General features: G+C 48.1%; 1 non-coding gene across 1 annotated transcript; it reads right to left on the bottom strand.

The window, feature by feature from the left end:
* Window positions 1-647: 647 nt before the first annotated feature.
* LOC132477832 (U1 spliceosomal RNA) lies at window positions 648-811 on the bottom strand. Its single transcript, XR_009530337.1, has one exon. It is a non-coding gene; the product is annotated as a U1 spliceosomal RNA (small nuclear RNA).
* Between the last annotated feature and the right edge of the window lie 14,319 nt (window positions 812-15,130).

Genomic DNA, 15,130 nt, shown 5'->3' with positions numbered 1-15,130 from the left:
TTCCATTTCTTTCTTAGATTGACTATTGATCTATTTTTCATTGACATATACATATATACAGATACATATATACCTATATAAGGGAGATTTATTATGAGGAATTGGCTTACGTGATTATGAGGGCTGAGAAGTTTCACAATCTGCCATCTGAAAACTGGAGACCCAAGAAAGCCAGTGGTGTAATTCAGTCCAATTCCGAAGAAGGCCTGAGTACCAAGGGAGGCAAAGATGTAAATATCAGTCCAAGGGCAGGAGAAGATGAGATGAGATGTCCACTCAAGCGGTGAGACAGGAAAAAAAGGAGCGAATTCCTGTCTTCTGCCTTGCTTCTATTCAGGCCCTTAACAGGTTGGGTGGTGGCAACCCACACTGGGGAGGGCAATCTACTTTAAAGAGACCACTGATTCACATGCTAGTCATCCTCACAGACTCACCTAGAAACTGGTGAATCTGGGCACTCTGTAGCCAGTCAAGCTGACATCCTATTAGGAGATACATGATGTAGATATGTTTCAGCATTGGTGATATTAACTCAATCACAGGTTTCTCCACTGTGAATTTACTATTTCCCTTTCAACTTACAAAGGGTTTTGTGGGGATATACTTTGAGTCTATGCCAATATCCTGTTTCTTTTTTTTTCTTTTTCCAGCGGAGAGCACGAACGCAGTCCCCCACTACCACAAATTATGCAGTCGAGTTTCCCATATTTGGGGAAATCTCAGGGGTCGGCACATCCAGAGTGCAATGGATGAGGCTCGCCCTGGGAAAACCACCTTTGTGATCATCGTATCTCCCCTGCCAGGTAAGTATGCAATATCTTGCTTCTCATAGTTTTGCCTATTAATTTTAGCATTTATTCTTACCTGTAACTATTACTACTATGATGTTTACCACATGGTAATTTTTAACATTTCTGCCAATCTGTCTACGTTTATTAATTGGAATTTACTCTAAAAGAGTCTTCTTCTCACTTCTAAGTGAGAGTGGGTAGGACAGTGTTCTGGCTGCTGGCTCTGTGGTTTGTGGTGATGATTCATGGTCACCTTTGTCCAGGAGAAATATTGGGAGGTGGATGGAAAGGCACCAGCCTTCTGACCACGAAGAAAAGATTTGACAGTTTTTCATACTGTTTTCCAAATTTTATGTGATTACATTGTCATTAATTTAATAATAACACTTTCACAGCAAAATAGACCATAACATGACTGATTATCTTCTGGGTGACTATATTCATTAAGTCAGAAAGAAAAGAGTGTGGGTAGGGTAGAAATGACATGAAAGTTTCTCATTCAGTTTCCTCTGCATGTGAGAAGCAGAGAAAGGACAGACTTCTCAAGCTCAGTGTGAATGATGATATGATGACCTTTATGAACGCTGGTAGCTTTAGATCATCTAACAAAGCCTTTTCATGGACTTGGCTGGAGGCTCAGGAGGTGCTTTTGACTCAAGAAAAATACTTTGATTTGAAAGGGGTTTTGGTTTCTATTTTTTCTTTATAGGGGCAGAAAACACCACCTTTCCTCTCCTGCAGAAAACTGCACTCTGTAGGTAGAGAAATAAGGGCAGGATCTTTTATCTGATGAATTCCAAGTATTTTAGGGTTGGGAACTCACCATTCCTCACAATCCTTCCTTACAGGCAGGCACGGGATAGAGAATTATTAGTCTTTGTGTAAAAACCAAGGGAAGGAGGGCACAATTACAATAAGAAAGAACAAGCTGGCCTCTGCAGACAGGTGGGCTGATGGCTGGGACATCGGACAATTGCAGCCCTCACTGCTAGGGTTTGCTGCCCGTGACTCATGCAGGGTCATTCCAGAGCCCTCTCTCCACCGCCCTCACTTCTCAGGGTTTGCTCTCCAAATCCCTAGACTTCCCTTATTCCAAAATAAGCCTGGAAACACACTGCCTTGCTGATCTTCAATCAATTCCTTGATCAGACTTTGACCCTACACGAGCCTTGCATCAACAAATGACAAAGGAGTGAAAATGAAATTTGTACTTCACATGTTATCCTTTTGCCATCTGACCATGAGTATTCCCAACACCAGATTCTTTTTTCAGAGCGGGTGGAATGTTGAAGGAGGGAAGCGGAGGGAGCATTGAGGACTGGACTGTCCTGATGGGTCTGTCCAAATACTGTTGAGTTCATCTCCTTGAATCTCTAATCCCATCTGCTTATCTCAGCTCCAGCTCCACCACTCAAGCCCAGTGAAGAGTATTTCTCTCCTGGAAGACAGTCATACTGGCCAGAGAAGCCCTGCATTCACTCCAGCCCAGTGGTTCTCAACTGGGAATTAGGCTCCCCCAGAGGACATCTGGAAATGTCTGGACACATTATCAGTTGTTACAACTAAGTTGGGGGGAGGCAGGGGCAGTGACTACTGCCATCTAGTGGGTAGAGGTCTAGGACACGGCTATGCATCTTGCAATGTACAGGACAGCTCCCACCACTGACAGAGAATTATCTGGTCCAAAATGTCGATGGTGCTGAGGTTGAGAAAGCCTGCTTCCAGTCCCCCTGCAATACCTCGAATACATAACCATGCTCTTTTAAAAAAAAAAAAAATTAATTAATTGATTATTTTTGGCTGCGTTGGGTCTTTGTTGCTGCACGCGGGCTTTCTCTAGTTGCGGTGAGCAGGGGCTACTCTTAGTTGCGGTGCACGGGCTTCTCATTGCGGTGGCTTCTCTTGTTGCAAAGCACGGGCTCTAGAGCGCAGGCTCAGTAGTTGTGGTGCACGGGCTTAGTTGCTCCGCAGCACGTGGGATCTTCCCAGACCAGGGATCCAACCCGTGTCCACTGCATTGGCAGGCGGATTCCTAACCACTGTGCCACCAGGGAAACCCCCATGCTCTTCCTTTAAAGAGCAACTTGTATCATGTCACCGCATTGCTTAAAACCTTTTAATCTTTCCCATTTTTCCTAGTATAAGATTAAACAGAAAATCCTCAGCTCCTTGAACCTGCATGACCGGCAGCCACCCTCCGTCTTTTCTTGTGTTCTGTGCAGTAACCAGACTAACTTTATTCCTCTTTTTCTAGAAAGCATCATACTTCCTCCTCCCTCACAGGGTCTTGGCACATGTTATTCCCTCTTATAAATCATTTCCCTCCCTCTTATCAGCCTCTCCTCCTTTGGCCGACTCACTGCTGCCTTCTAATCCTTTAGGAGACCTCAGCTCACAGCTTACCCCATCAGACTCCCTCCCTGACCACCAAGCTGTAAGCAGCCTGAGATGAAAGGCCACGTGGAGAGAGAAACCACTCGATCCCAGCTCTTCCAGCCATCCCAGCTCAGGCCTGCGATGGAAGCGAGGCCCGTCTTGGACACCCAGTGCCAGCTGAGCCTCCAGCTGGGCCTGTGACCCCAGGGAGGCCAGCAACAACACTGCCTAATCAGCCCTCACAACTGTACTAAGTAATGACTAAATGACCGCTGTTTTAAGCCACTTATGTCTCAGGTGGATTATGTAGTGACAGACAGCAGATTCATTCTCACTGGCGTTCTTGAGCTGCGCACTGAGAAGACCTCCCTGATACTGTGTGGAATTTCCCCTTCACCTCCTGGCACTGTCACCCTTCACAGGACTGTCGCTCAAGACCTGAGTTTCTGGGTCCCGGTCCACTTGACAGGATGATGCTCTCTCCCCAGTAGGTCAGTGAGTAGAGGGGAGGAGACTGGGTCCCCTTTCCCATCTCACCACCCTGTCCCATCAGCCTCCCTGGAACTGCAGCACTGCACTGGGCAGGGATATTCTAATTCAGTTAACTCAAGGGCCGGAATAAACTCAAAAGGGTATTTACTTCAGTGCAGAAGGAAATGGCTTGAGTTTTTTTTTTTTTTTTTTGCCGTAAGCGGGCCTCTCACTGTTGTGGCCTCTCCCGCTGCGGAGCACAGGCTCCGGACGCGCAGGCTCAGCGGCCATGGCTCACGGGCCCAGCCGCTCCGCGGCATATGGGATCCTCCCAGACCGGGGCACGAACCCGTATCCCCTGCATCGGCAGGCGGACTCCCAACCACTGCGCCACCAGGGAGGCCCGGCTTGAGTTTTTGACAACTTGTCATTTCCCAGATTCTAAAAGGGAAATCACTTGAAGAACTGGGCCTTTTGCAAAAAGTCCCTTCGTGGGAACTCCCCAGGGTCCACACCATTCCTCTTGCCCCTGGTTTTTTATTGAGGGCCCTTGTTCAACTCTCTTCACGTGAATCTCTACCCATCACCTTCAGGAGACCCGTCCTCATAGGAAAACCTCATCCCCAGGAGGGTCTCATCACCTGCGTCAGGCTCCATTCCCCTGGCCAGTCGCCAAGTCTCAAGTCTAAATCACTCCGTTTAGAGTGACAGGGGCGTTTCCTGGGGCTCAGCTCAGTAGGGTGGGGCGTCGGAAGGAGAAAACACTTGATGTTGCTGGCTCCTGGGTCTCGTGTGAGCCTGGGTCTCCCGGACAACGGATTTCCTTCCAGAATCCCACCTCTGAGAGGTTCCTGAGTGTCTGTTTCTTTAAGTCTCTGACCTGATAGAACAAGAAGGTCTATAAACCTCACCTGGCTTCTATCAGGAGGGGAGGCGCAAGTTTCCAAGAGTAAATAATCACTTTTCAAGGGAACGATGCAGACTACACTCGTATTTAAAAAGCAATAATTTTCTTAGCTAGTCCAGTGCTTCTCCCTTAGGAGATGTCACATACCTTTATTGGGCAGAAGAGGGTTTGATTTCTTCCTGTTCTGTTACCGACCCTCCCGAGTCAGACCCCGACAGGAGTCCTTCCACCTGGTGCCCAGAGAAGGATCCCAAATTCAGATGAGAAGCAAAGGAAAGCTTTAGTCTTTGATCAGAGAAGAGAGAAGGGAGAGGTGACAGCTTACGCTCTAGCATACACTCCCCCGGAAGTCACTCGCCTGGCTGCTTTATTTGGTTCCTGTGAGTGGGGAGGGGGGCGGAGTTTTGGTGGGTCAGGCGCAGCTATGCTCCAGATCGCAGGGCCGGGTGCAGCGTCTCTGCACACGGCCCTCTCACCGCCATCTTGAATCACGGTGACGGGTGCAGCTTCTTTGCGCACGGCCCGCTGGGCTGCGGTGTTGGCGCAGCCGTTTCACAGCCGTGACTCCGTTCCGAAGGGCCGGGTGCGAGCTGTACTTAGCACAAAAGGAAAAGAAAAAAGGTAAGATTTTATTTTTACGACCCAGATTCTGTGTTTCCTTCCCGGGACTTGTTGATGGGCTTTGCCGGTGACACGTCCCTCCTCTGGCTTCCGTCCTGCGCCTCGTTCCTGAGGGGCGCCGAAGGGCGCAGGTCCGGCTCCTGGAGCTGCTTCCTGCTGAGTGTGGGGTCGTCAGGCCCTGGGGGGAGGAGCAGGACGTCTCCCGCCGCCTGTAGCCGTGTCTGGGGGCACCCCGGGGCCTCAGCCCTAACTGTTGGGTCTGTGAGTGACCGCCGTCTGGAGTTTTATAGATCCTGAGGGTCATTAAGGGGCCCAGGAAAGGCCCAGCCCCAGCGGCGCGAGGGTGGCCGGCGTTTCCCCGGCTCCAGAAGTGTTCACCAGGTCGGACGGCCTGGTTTCTGCAGCCAAGCGGCCTTCCCAGTGGTCTGTCTGCGCCTCCTCCAATGAGGCCGCGTGCATCCACGTGAAAAGAGCTCCACGTGCTGCCCGGTGCACAGACCCCCGCCCCCCTCCTCCCCGGGGAAGCTAAGGATGATCCGGGGCAACCCGGTCCCCCAGGACCATACCGGCCAGTGAGTCGGCGGACTTTTGTCCCATCTGGAAGTCCAGGCCGGTTTCGTTTGGCCACTGTGGCCAGGGTGGCTGTTAGCTTTTTTATGATATCAGTGTTGTATATGGTTCCCCCGGCCAAGGTCACTAGCTCCCCTCTGAGCACAGTTGTTTCCTATAATTAGTCGTCTGCTCTTTCGAGACAGACTCTTGTTGATTTTCGGAAGAGAAGCTTCAGGTCAGAGAGGGGTTCGCACGAGTAATCACGGGGGTCCGCTTCCCCAGGTTGTTCCTCTGGAGGTTCGGGCTCCGGGGCCCCCTTCACGCGAGTGTCATGTCCCCATGGAGTGACGCCCTGCAGCTTCCAGGCGGATGGGTGCTTAGCATCACCAAGTGGGACTCTTAGGAGTCGCTGGTATTGCGGGGCTGCAGGTTTTCCAGGTTTTCAGATACACCTGGTCCTCTGGCTGGAAGGGGTGGGGGGCAGGTCGGAGGTTGCGGGCAGCACCTGGTTACCGCGGTGTCTCCTACCTGGAGGGCACACTCGAGTCGTTCCATTTCAAGGGGGTTAAAGTGTCACTTCTCTTGGGCTTGGGGAGTGGGTTTACGGTACAAGACATCAAACACCCTTTAACTTATCCCTTGGGGCTAACCACAGGCTGAGTAGAGCAGTTGGAATTAACTTAATCCAGTTTTCTTGAGTTTCCCGGCACAGCTTGGCTGAGATTCATTTTAAGGTCTGATTAGATTTCTCCACTTTCCCTGATGATTGGGGTCGCCAGGCTGACTGCAAGGTCCATTTTATGCCCAGGGCACTTGCCATCCCTTTTGTCACTTGAGACAGGAATGCTGGGCCATGAGCACTTTGTAAGGGATCCTGGGAGCCCAAACCTGGCGATTATCTCTTTTACGTTAACCACTTCGCCTGCCGTTTCAGTTCTAGCGGGGAACCCTTTTACCCACCCTGAAAACATGTCCACTAGCACCAAGAGATTCCTGAAGCTGCCCTGTGCTCTCGGTATGGCAGTGAAGTCAGTCTGTCAGTCTTCTCCAGGATATGTCCCTCTGGGCTGAATAGGCCTTATCTGGGGGCCTCTGGGGGTCTGGTGTTGGGGATGTTCATTGTGCAGATGGGACGCATCTCAACTATCAGACTAATTATACTTTTCATGCCGGGAGTTACCATGAGGTGAACTAACCAATTGTATAGGGCATCCCTCCCATAGTGAGTTCCTTGGTGAGCCTCCTTATGACTTGACAAGCTGCTGTTTGGGGAAAGAAGTATTGCCCACATTCATTAACTACCCCTCCATGGCCTCCTAGATCTCTTTTTAAGCCCCATTCCTGGGCTTTGTGTAATTCATCCTTTGTATAGACTAGGGAGTAATAGGATGGATCTGGCCTTTTTGGTACGAGGGTACTTGCCAAGTTACCAGTTCTAGGGCTGCCCTTCTGAACTAAGTACTGTTCAGAAGCAATGGACACCTTTAGTCTTTGATCAAAAAATGGAGAGGTGCAAGCTCCTGCTCTAGAGTACATACTCTCTCCAAAAGGCCATAGGCAGGGCTGCTTTATAAAGTTCTTGGGGGAGGGGGTGTTCCAGATTCAAGTGCCAAGCGTAGCATTACTGCACCGGGCCGGCCTAGCTGAGGTGTCAGCGCAGCTGTTTTGCACTAGGGACTCTGGTCTGAAGGGCCAGGTACGAGGCCTCTGCACGGGGCGCCCTGTGAGCAAGTGAAACTGAAGCCGTGCAACTCAGATTGGGACTTGAATCCAAGTGCCCAGGACTCGAACCCAGCCTAAACCCAGCTCCTTGCAGAAAGAATTCAGTGAGAGACACAGTGATAGGTAAGAAGTGGATTTATTTAGAGAGAAACACTCCACAGATAGAGTGTCGGACATCTCAGAAGGCCAGAGGCCCTGAAATATGGTGTGGTTAGTTTTTATGGGCTAGGTAGTTTCATAGGCTAACGAGTGGGAGGATTATTCCAGTTATTTGGGGGAAGGAGCGGGGATTTCCAGGAATTGGTCCACTGCCCACTTTTTAACCTTTTGTGGTTGGCCTCAGAACTGTCATAGCGCTGGTGGGTGTGTCATTTTGCATGCTCATGTATTACAGTGAACATATAATGAGGCTCAAGGTCTACTGGAAGTAGAATCTTCCGCCATCTTGGGCCTAGTTGGTCCTATTCAGTTTTTGTTACGTCCTGTGGCTAAGTCATTCTTTTAAAGATTGCACCCTGCCCCCTTCCCTCCTGCTTCAAAACTAGACTAAGCACAAAGGGAAAGAAACAGTTAGGGTTTATTTTATTACCCAGATTCAATTTTTCTCCCAGGGAATTGTTAATGGGCTTTGTTGGTGACAGTTTTGTCACAGCATGGGCGGCTGAAAATCAAGGGGACTACCTTACCTTTAATCACCGTTTCCTTTGTTTTCAATGGAGATAATCCTGATAAAGAGAAAGAGACCCTATGCCTGAATGTCCAAAGAGAGAAGGTATTAATGTAATGTTTTTTGTTTGTTTTATTTTGTTGTTTTTTTACCCATAAGGTAACCCTATTTTTAGGGGTTTGATGTTTCTCCTGAAATGAGTGAGAGTCCTTAGTGTCCTTTATTTGCAGAAGAGAATTGCGTATTAGTTAAATGGGAAAGGAAAGGGCCTAGACATCAGTGTGCGCAGAGAACCAGGTCTGGGCTCCCAGGTAACAGGCTAAGATGGCCTTGTCAATATGGAAACAGTGTGTCTGTGCTTGTACTGTGGAGGATGAAGAGTACGGATTATAGGCCTCACCTGGTTACAGATCATACTGAAATGGAGCAGGACCCTGTGGGGCCCTCCTGGGCACAAATCCTTTCTGTGACTGTGTCCCTCTTTCTTGTGTGTAGGAAGTAGGCTTCTTTCAACCTCCTTGACCTTCCCTGACTTCCAAAGGGCAGACTCAAACAGTTGCTAATCAGGGAAGGGAGCAAATGCAGAAAAAAGAGGAGGCGTCAAGAAACAAGAGTGCAGGGGACAGGGTCCTGGTTCCTTCTCAAGGAATGTACAGAACAGTATCTCTGAGCTCTTCGGCAGGAACTGAGGCCCCCGCCCAGGTGGAGGACGGTAACTTCGGGCTGCGCAGGGGGTTCCTGGAGCACTGCCGGGTTGCCTCACCACCAACCAATCAGCCACACCCTGCAGCCCTCACCCCAAATTTTGCCTATAGAAACTTTCCCCCCAAAAAAGCCATCGGGGAGCTTGGGGTTTTAGAGCACGAGCCACCTGTCCTCCTTGTATTGGCACCTTTCCCACAAAGTTACATTTTCCTTCACCACAACCCAGTGTCAGCGGATTGGCTTTGGTTCGGTAACAACATATTCTCTAGATTTAAGCAACGTTCTTACTTATCTTCCTGTTGTTGTCTCTTAAACTTTAGCAAAGTGGTTTCCACTTTTCTGGGCAGATATTGTTAAAATTTATTTTGTTTTCAAAATCAACTTTGCTACAGGATTTTTTCTTTTTTATTAATTTGGTTGTGTTGGGCTTTCTCTGGTTGCGGCGAGCCAGGGGCTACTCTTCACTGCGGTGGGCGGGCTTCTCATTGCGGTGGCTTCTCTTTTGCAGAGCACGGGCTCTAGGCGAGCGGGCTTCAGTAGTTGTGGCTCACGGGCTCTAGAATGCAAGCTCAGCAGTTGTGGCGCACGGGCTTAGTTGCTCCGTGGCGTGTGGGATCTTCCCGGACCAGGGATTGAACCTGTGTCCCCGGCATTGGCAGGCAGATTCTTATCCCCTGCACCACCCGGGAAGCCCCTGCTATAGGAATTTTAAGGACGGGTGTAACTGAGGCCTCATGTACTTCCCAGCTGGATGGTACATGCTTCATCATCTTCTATGGCGTTCTCTTACCTTGGCTCACAGTATCCGTAATCCTGCCGCCTCCCCCTTTTCACGCTGAAAGCTCAGCCTCTCTGTACACCAGTGGAGACAGAGTTCTGGGTGGAGTAGAAAAGCATCACTTTATTGCTTTGCCAGGCAAGCGGGGGGCGGGGGGGGGCGGGCACAGTGGGCTCCTGCCTCAGAAAACTGTGTGTCCCAACCTGGGCGGATTTGATGAGGAGTTTTATAGCAATAGTTCAAGGGTGTGTTTGCTGACAGGATGAGGGTGTGTGCAGAGCCTTCACTCCCTTAATCTCATCTCAGGTGGTCTGGTCTTCAAATATTGAGGAGCTTCTCTGGTCCTTCTAATCTTGCCTCAGGTGGTTTCTTGGCTGCTCCTCCCTTGACTAGCAGCAGTTCCAGGCTGCCCTTTGGAACTCGGGGTAGGTCATGGGGGCTGGAGTCCTGTCTGCGAGAAACGGGGGGACAACAAGGGCTCTCTGCCCAGGAGCCCCACAGGATCCTGCTTGGTTTCACTTTCTGAAGTTTCCAGACCCCAAGTGGGAAATGAGGGCTTTTCTACTTCACTCGGAGTACAGGCTGATGGCATGGGGGTCTCTTCTACAAAGCTGCCAACTCAACTGTCTTACAGCAGGAAGTAATGTAATAGGAAAGAACAAATCTGACGCCATAGTAGGCCTGTTTCTTTCACTTTCACTTTCGTATTCTATTGCTTTTGCTACAAGTTAATCACTAAAGGGATGTTACCTATAGCTTAAAATATACAAAATGGCCCAGCTCAGGGACCCCTACCCCCATGCTTGAATGTTAAGCTAGAATACCTTTGTTCAGCCCACAGGGACCCAGCCCACCTGTGAAGGTCTGCAGGAAAGAAGAAATTAACACATCCCCTCCTGAGTCTGGCAGAAACCCGGAGATATTTGCAACAACTTATAACCTGTATTGCCTTTTTTGTTGTTTCCTGTATGAACAAATGTGTGACTGAGCCTCTGATAAAATGATATATAGTTCCAGATGAGATCAGTGATTGTAATAATGTAACTTTAGATATGGGAAGAAACAACAGGAGGGAATATTTTCCTGGACCATAAGAGACTAGTAAGGTAGGTAGTCCAGAGACTCTTGGCACTAAGTCCTGCTCCAGTGATAGCACATGGAATGGCCTACCAATGAAATCTTTGCCAGACCTGGGAATGAGCATTCCTAGCACCATGGGACGAAATGGTCATGAAACACCCCCAAGACCATGGTCAAATTTATGACCATGAAGGGGCCCTGCCAGCTGAAAATCGGCACTTGCCATCTACCTCTCCACTGCAGCTGATGACCTTCAACACCCCCTGAAAGGAGTTCAAGGTGGAGATGAGGAATGAGGCACGCTGTGCTCTGGGAAAAACTGGCAGAACAGGCCTTCTGATAGTTAGATATTTTTGGAAGATTTTATGAGTCCAAATCCTTGCATCTTGTCATATATAGAAAAGCATTAAGATCACTAATGGTGACATCTGCTTTGGCCATTGAAGAAAAATGCATTTGGAAGTAAAAATGGAGTGGCTGTGCCACAAGCCATTCTCAGAGCAGTGTCGGCCGGAATATGGGTACCTCTGTCAAGTTTACGATTCACCTCCTTATCCGAACCTTTATTCCTTTTCTTGTTCAAAACTTGTTCTCGGGACTTCCCTGGTGGCACAGTGGTTAAGAATCTACCTGCCAATGCAGGGGACACGGGTTTGATCCCTGGTCCGGGAAGATCCCACATGCTGCGGAGCAACTAAGCCCGTGCGCCACAGCTACTGAGCCTGCGCTCTAGAGCCCGCGTGCCACAAGTACTGAAACCCACGCACCAAGAGCCCGTGCTGTGCAACAAGAGAAGCCACCGCAATGAGAAGCTCGCGCACCACAACAGAGAGTAGCCCCTGCTCACCGCAACTAGAGAAAGCCCACATCGCAGCAACGAAGACCCAACGCAGCCAAAAATAAATAAATTAATTAATTTAAAAAAAATTTTGTCTCCTCAAGATTGAGGAGTATCAAAGAAAAGGGGGGAATTGTAACCGAGCAGGGCCCTGTGGGGCCTTCGGCGGTGGGGTACAGGCCTTCCCCCATATCCTCTGCTTTAGCTCCTCTCTGAAGTACCTAGATAATAGTATTTGATGCACATTTCCTGAGTGGTTTTGCAGATGTAACCCCCCCCCCACAACTCCTTCCAACAAATGGAAAGTGTTAAGGACATAGCGACCATGAGCACACAGCCCCAGGCCTGCTGGAGCCTAAGGACTGATAACGTTTATCTCTGTGACACCACCCGGCTACCTCAGCATCAGCCAGTCAGAGAACTGTGCCCAAGCTGATCACATACCCTGCCACCCGGTTCCCTCACCTGGCTTTTAAAAGGGCTTTGCTGTAGGGAGGGAGGGAGACGCAAGAGGGAAGAGATACGGGAACATATGTATATGTATAACTGAGTCACTTTGTTATAAAGCAGAAGCTAACACACCATTGTAAAGCAATTATACTCCAATAAAGATTAAAAAAAAAAAAAAAAGGGCTTTGCTGAAACCCTTCAGGGAGCTCGAGGATTTTTAGGGCATAAGCTTGCATGGCCTTGCAGTAAAACTTTCTCTGCTCCAAACTCCAACGTTTCAGTTTGGCCTCACTTTGCGTTGGGCACACAAACTTGCATTAACAGTAAGGCAGAAGCCATATCCTGTATCCCCCCTAACTTGCCCTTGCCCAGGAGTTTGGGGATGGGGACAGTTGGGGACAGGGATCTCCAACTCTCTGCCTCTCGTTCCCAAACTTTTGCTCTCCTGTGACTTGTGTTTCAGTCTGTCTTCTGTGGAAGAAAACTTGGCTGGATACGTTTTCTTGTAAACCGTGCTGTTTATGCCAGCACCAGTTCCCTTCAAGCTGAAAAACTCAAGAATTCCATTCTTTCATTCCTTTTGCGCTCTGTGTGGTCTGTTTCTTCCATGCCAAGTGTTAAAAGGAGGAAGGGCCACAGGGTAACAAAGGCATTACAGGGGTGCAAAAATGACATCATGCAGTTACGTAAGAGTGACTTTCTTTCATTAATACGAAAGGTTCCAACAGCAGACCATTCCTGCTGTTGCTCAAGAAGACGAGGGATTATAAAGATGAGCGTGTGACGCACGTAATCAGACAGCAGGCCCCAGGAACTTCACAGGCTGTTCAGGGAGGCAGTTCTCACCAGAAACTGTTGAAGAGGAATCCTCGGATACAACAGGCACACAATAGGGAGGAGTTTAAAAGCTGCCAAACAGGATTTAGCTCACAAAGCGCTTTAAAGTCCACCTCGGGAGTTTTCCTATCCTGCATAGCAACAAAAGTGGCAAAGCTCTGAAATTGCCATGGGAACCTAATTCTGCTATACAAATGCTGGCTCCTGGCCTGATTTCTGAATATCAAGTAAACAAAGGATTTCTCTATCAGATAAAGTTCCCAGATTCCTGTGCTAATAAGTACTAGTGATCTAAACAAGAGACTGGTAACTACAGAGAGACAAAAATATGTATTTAATACATTCTAAACAAAATAAGACATCTTGGTGGCAAGAAGAAAACATTAAGTCACTATTTTACTTTTTGGTGTATTTTTTAAAATTCAGTTGAAATAATGATTAAAGGCAGGTATCATGCTCTATACCCTGTGTGGCCCGTGAATCAACAGCAGCGGCATCACCTGGGAAAGGGTAAAAAAATACCAGTTCTCTAGACTTCCATGGTGGCACAGTGGTTGAGAATCCACCTGCCAATGCAGGGGACACGGGTTCAAGCCCTGGTCCAGGAAGATCCCACATGCCGCAGAGCAACTAAGCCTGTGCTCTAGAGCCTGAGCTCTGCAACAAGACAAGCCACAACAATGAGAAGCCCCCGCTCTCCGCAACTAGAGAAAGCCCGTGTGCAGCAATGAAGACCCAACAACAAAGACCCAATGCAGCCAAAAATAAATAAATAAATTTATTTTAAAAAAAAATACAAGTTCTCGGGAATTCCCTGGCGCTCCAGTGGTTAGGACTTGCCCTCTCACTCACTGCCAGGGGCCTGGGTTCAATCCCTGGTTGGGGATCGGGGAACTAAGATCCCACAAGCCATGTGGCACGGCTAAAATTGAAGAAAAATAAAAAAGAAAGAAATACAAGTTCTCAGACCTACTGAACCAGAATCAACATTTTAACAAGATTCCCAGGTCATTTGTGTGAACATTAAAGCTTGTGAAGCACTATCTATGAAACTTGTACATTATTATACATAATAAAGGCACATGTCTGTTCATGATAGCACATTGAAGTCTTTGGAACAGTGCAATTAATATGTTAATATTTATTTCATATAAGATACAACTGATATTGTTAATTATTACAATATTCTTAAATCTTGCATAACTTAGATTTTCTAGATACATATTAGTTTGGAATCATTTATGTGTTGGGAAAATTAGCAAAGGCAAGTCACTTTGAATTTTCAGATCTTCAATTTGAAGAAAAATTTAAATGCTTTTATTCTTTTTTTTATTGGCCACACCCGTGGCTTGCGGAATCTTAGTTCTCCAACCAGGGATACAACCTGGGACCTAGGCAGTGAGAGCTTGGAGTCCCAACCTCTGGACCACCAGGGAATTCCCTAAATGCTTTTTTTCTTTAATTGAGAGTAAAATCAAGGATCTTGAGGGTCTTGAAATCTAACTGAAACAGTGACTGAAGGATAAGAGGGTGTGATAAAGGTTGTAAATGAAACACTGAGCTCAGGTAAGGGAGAAAAAAGGATTTTGAATATGAAGACATTAGGCTTATTCTATATGAGAGCCGGGCACACCAGAAACATTCGGACAGAACAATTGGTCCTGGCTGCGTCCCTCACTTTCTGTGTCATTTCCCGCAGGAGGACATAGTTATTACCACACATTTAAAAAGCAAAACCAAATATAGCTTGTCGTTCTTATGCTAGTGGGCAGTGCTTTCATTTTATGCAGGCTTGAATCCACACCCACCCAGCAGAGGGCATGGTGTGGTTAAACTGTAAATCCTTAAAATATTTCCTTCTTTTTTTTTTTAAGTTTTTTTTTTTAAATTTAATTAATTTATTTTTGGCTGCGTTGGGTCTTTGTTGCTGTGTGCAGGTTTTCTCTAGTTGCGGTGCGCGGGCTTCTCATTGCGGTGGCTTCTCTTGTTGCAGAGCATGGGCTCTAGGTGCCTGGGCTTCAGTAGTTGTGGTTTGCGGGCCCTAGAGCGCAGGCTCAGTAGTTGTGGCGCACGGGCTTAGTTGCTTCGCGGCATGTGGGATCTTCCCGGACCGTGGCTTGAACCCGTGTCCGCTGCATTGGCAGGCGGATTCTTAACCACTGTGCCTCCAGGGAAGCCCAGAATACTTCCTTCTTCCAGTGGAAGGGGTGTTCAGTGGGTGACACAGAGAGCATCGCGGCAGCCATGTTTAGGCATTAGGTGGAGATCTGTTTTTAGCTGAAACCTAGTTTGCAAGTTACTATTCGTGAGGAATGAACAGGATTTTGTCCTCAAT

The sequence above is a fragment of the Mesoplodon densirostris genome, chromosome 17 (assembly GCF_025265405.1).
Source record: "Mesoplodon densirostris isolate mMesDen1 chromosome 17, mMesDen1 primary haplotype, whole genome shotgun sequence".
Lineage (NCBI taxonomy): Eukaryota > Metazoa > Chordata > Mammalia > Artiodactyla > Ziphiidae > Mesoplodon > Mesoplodon densirostris.
Note: the sequence above shows the minus strand (reverse complement) of the source record. Positions and strands in the feature narration are given on the sequence as shown.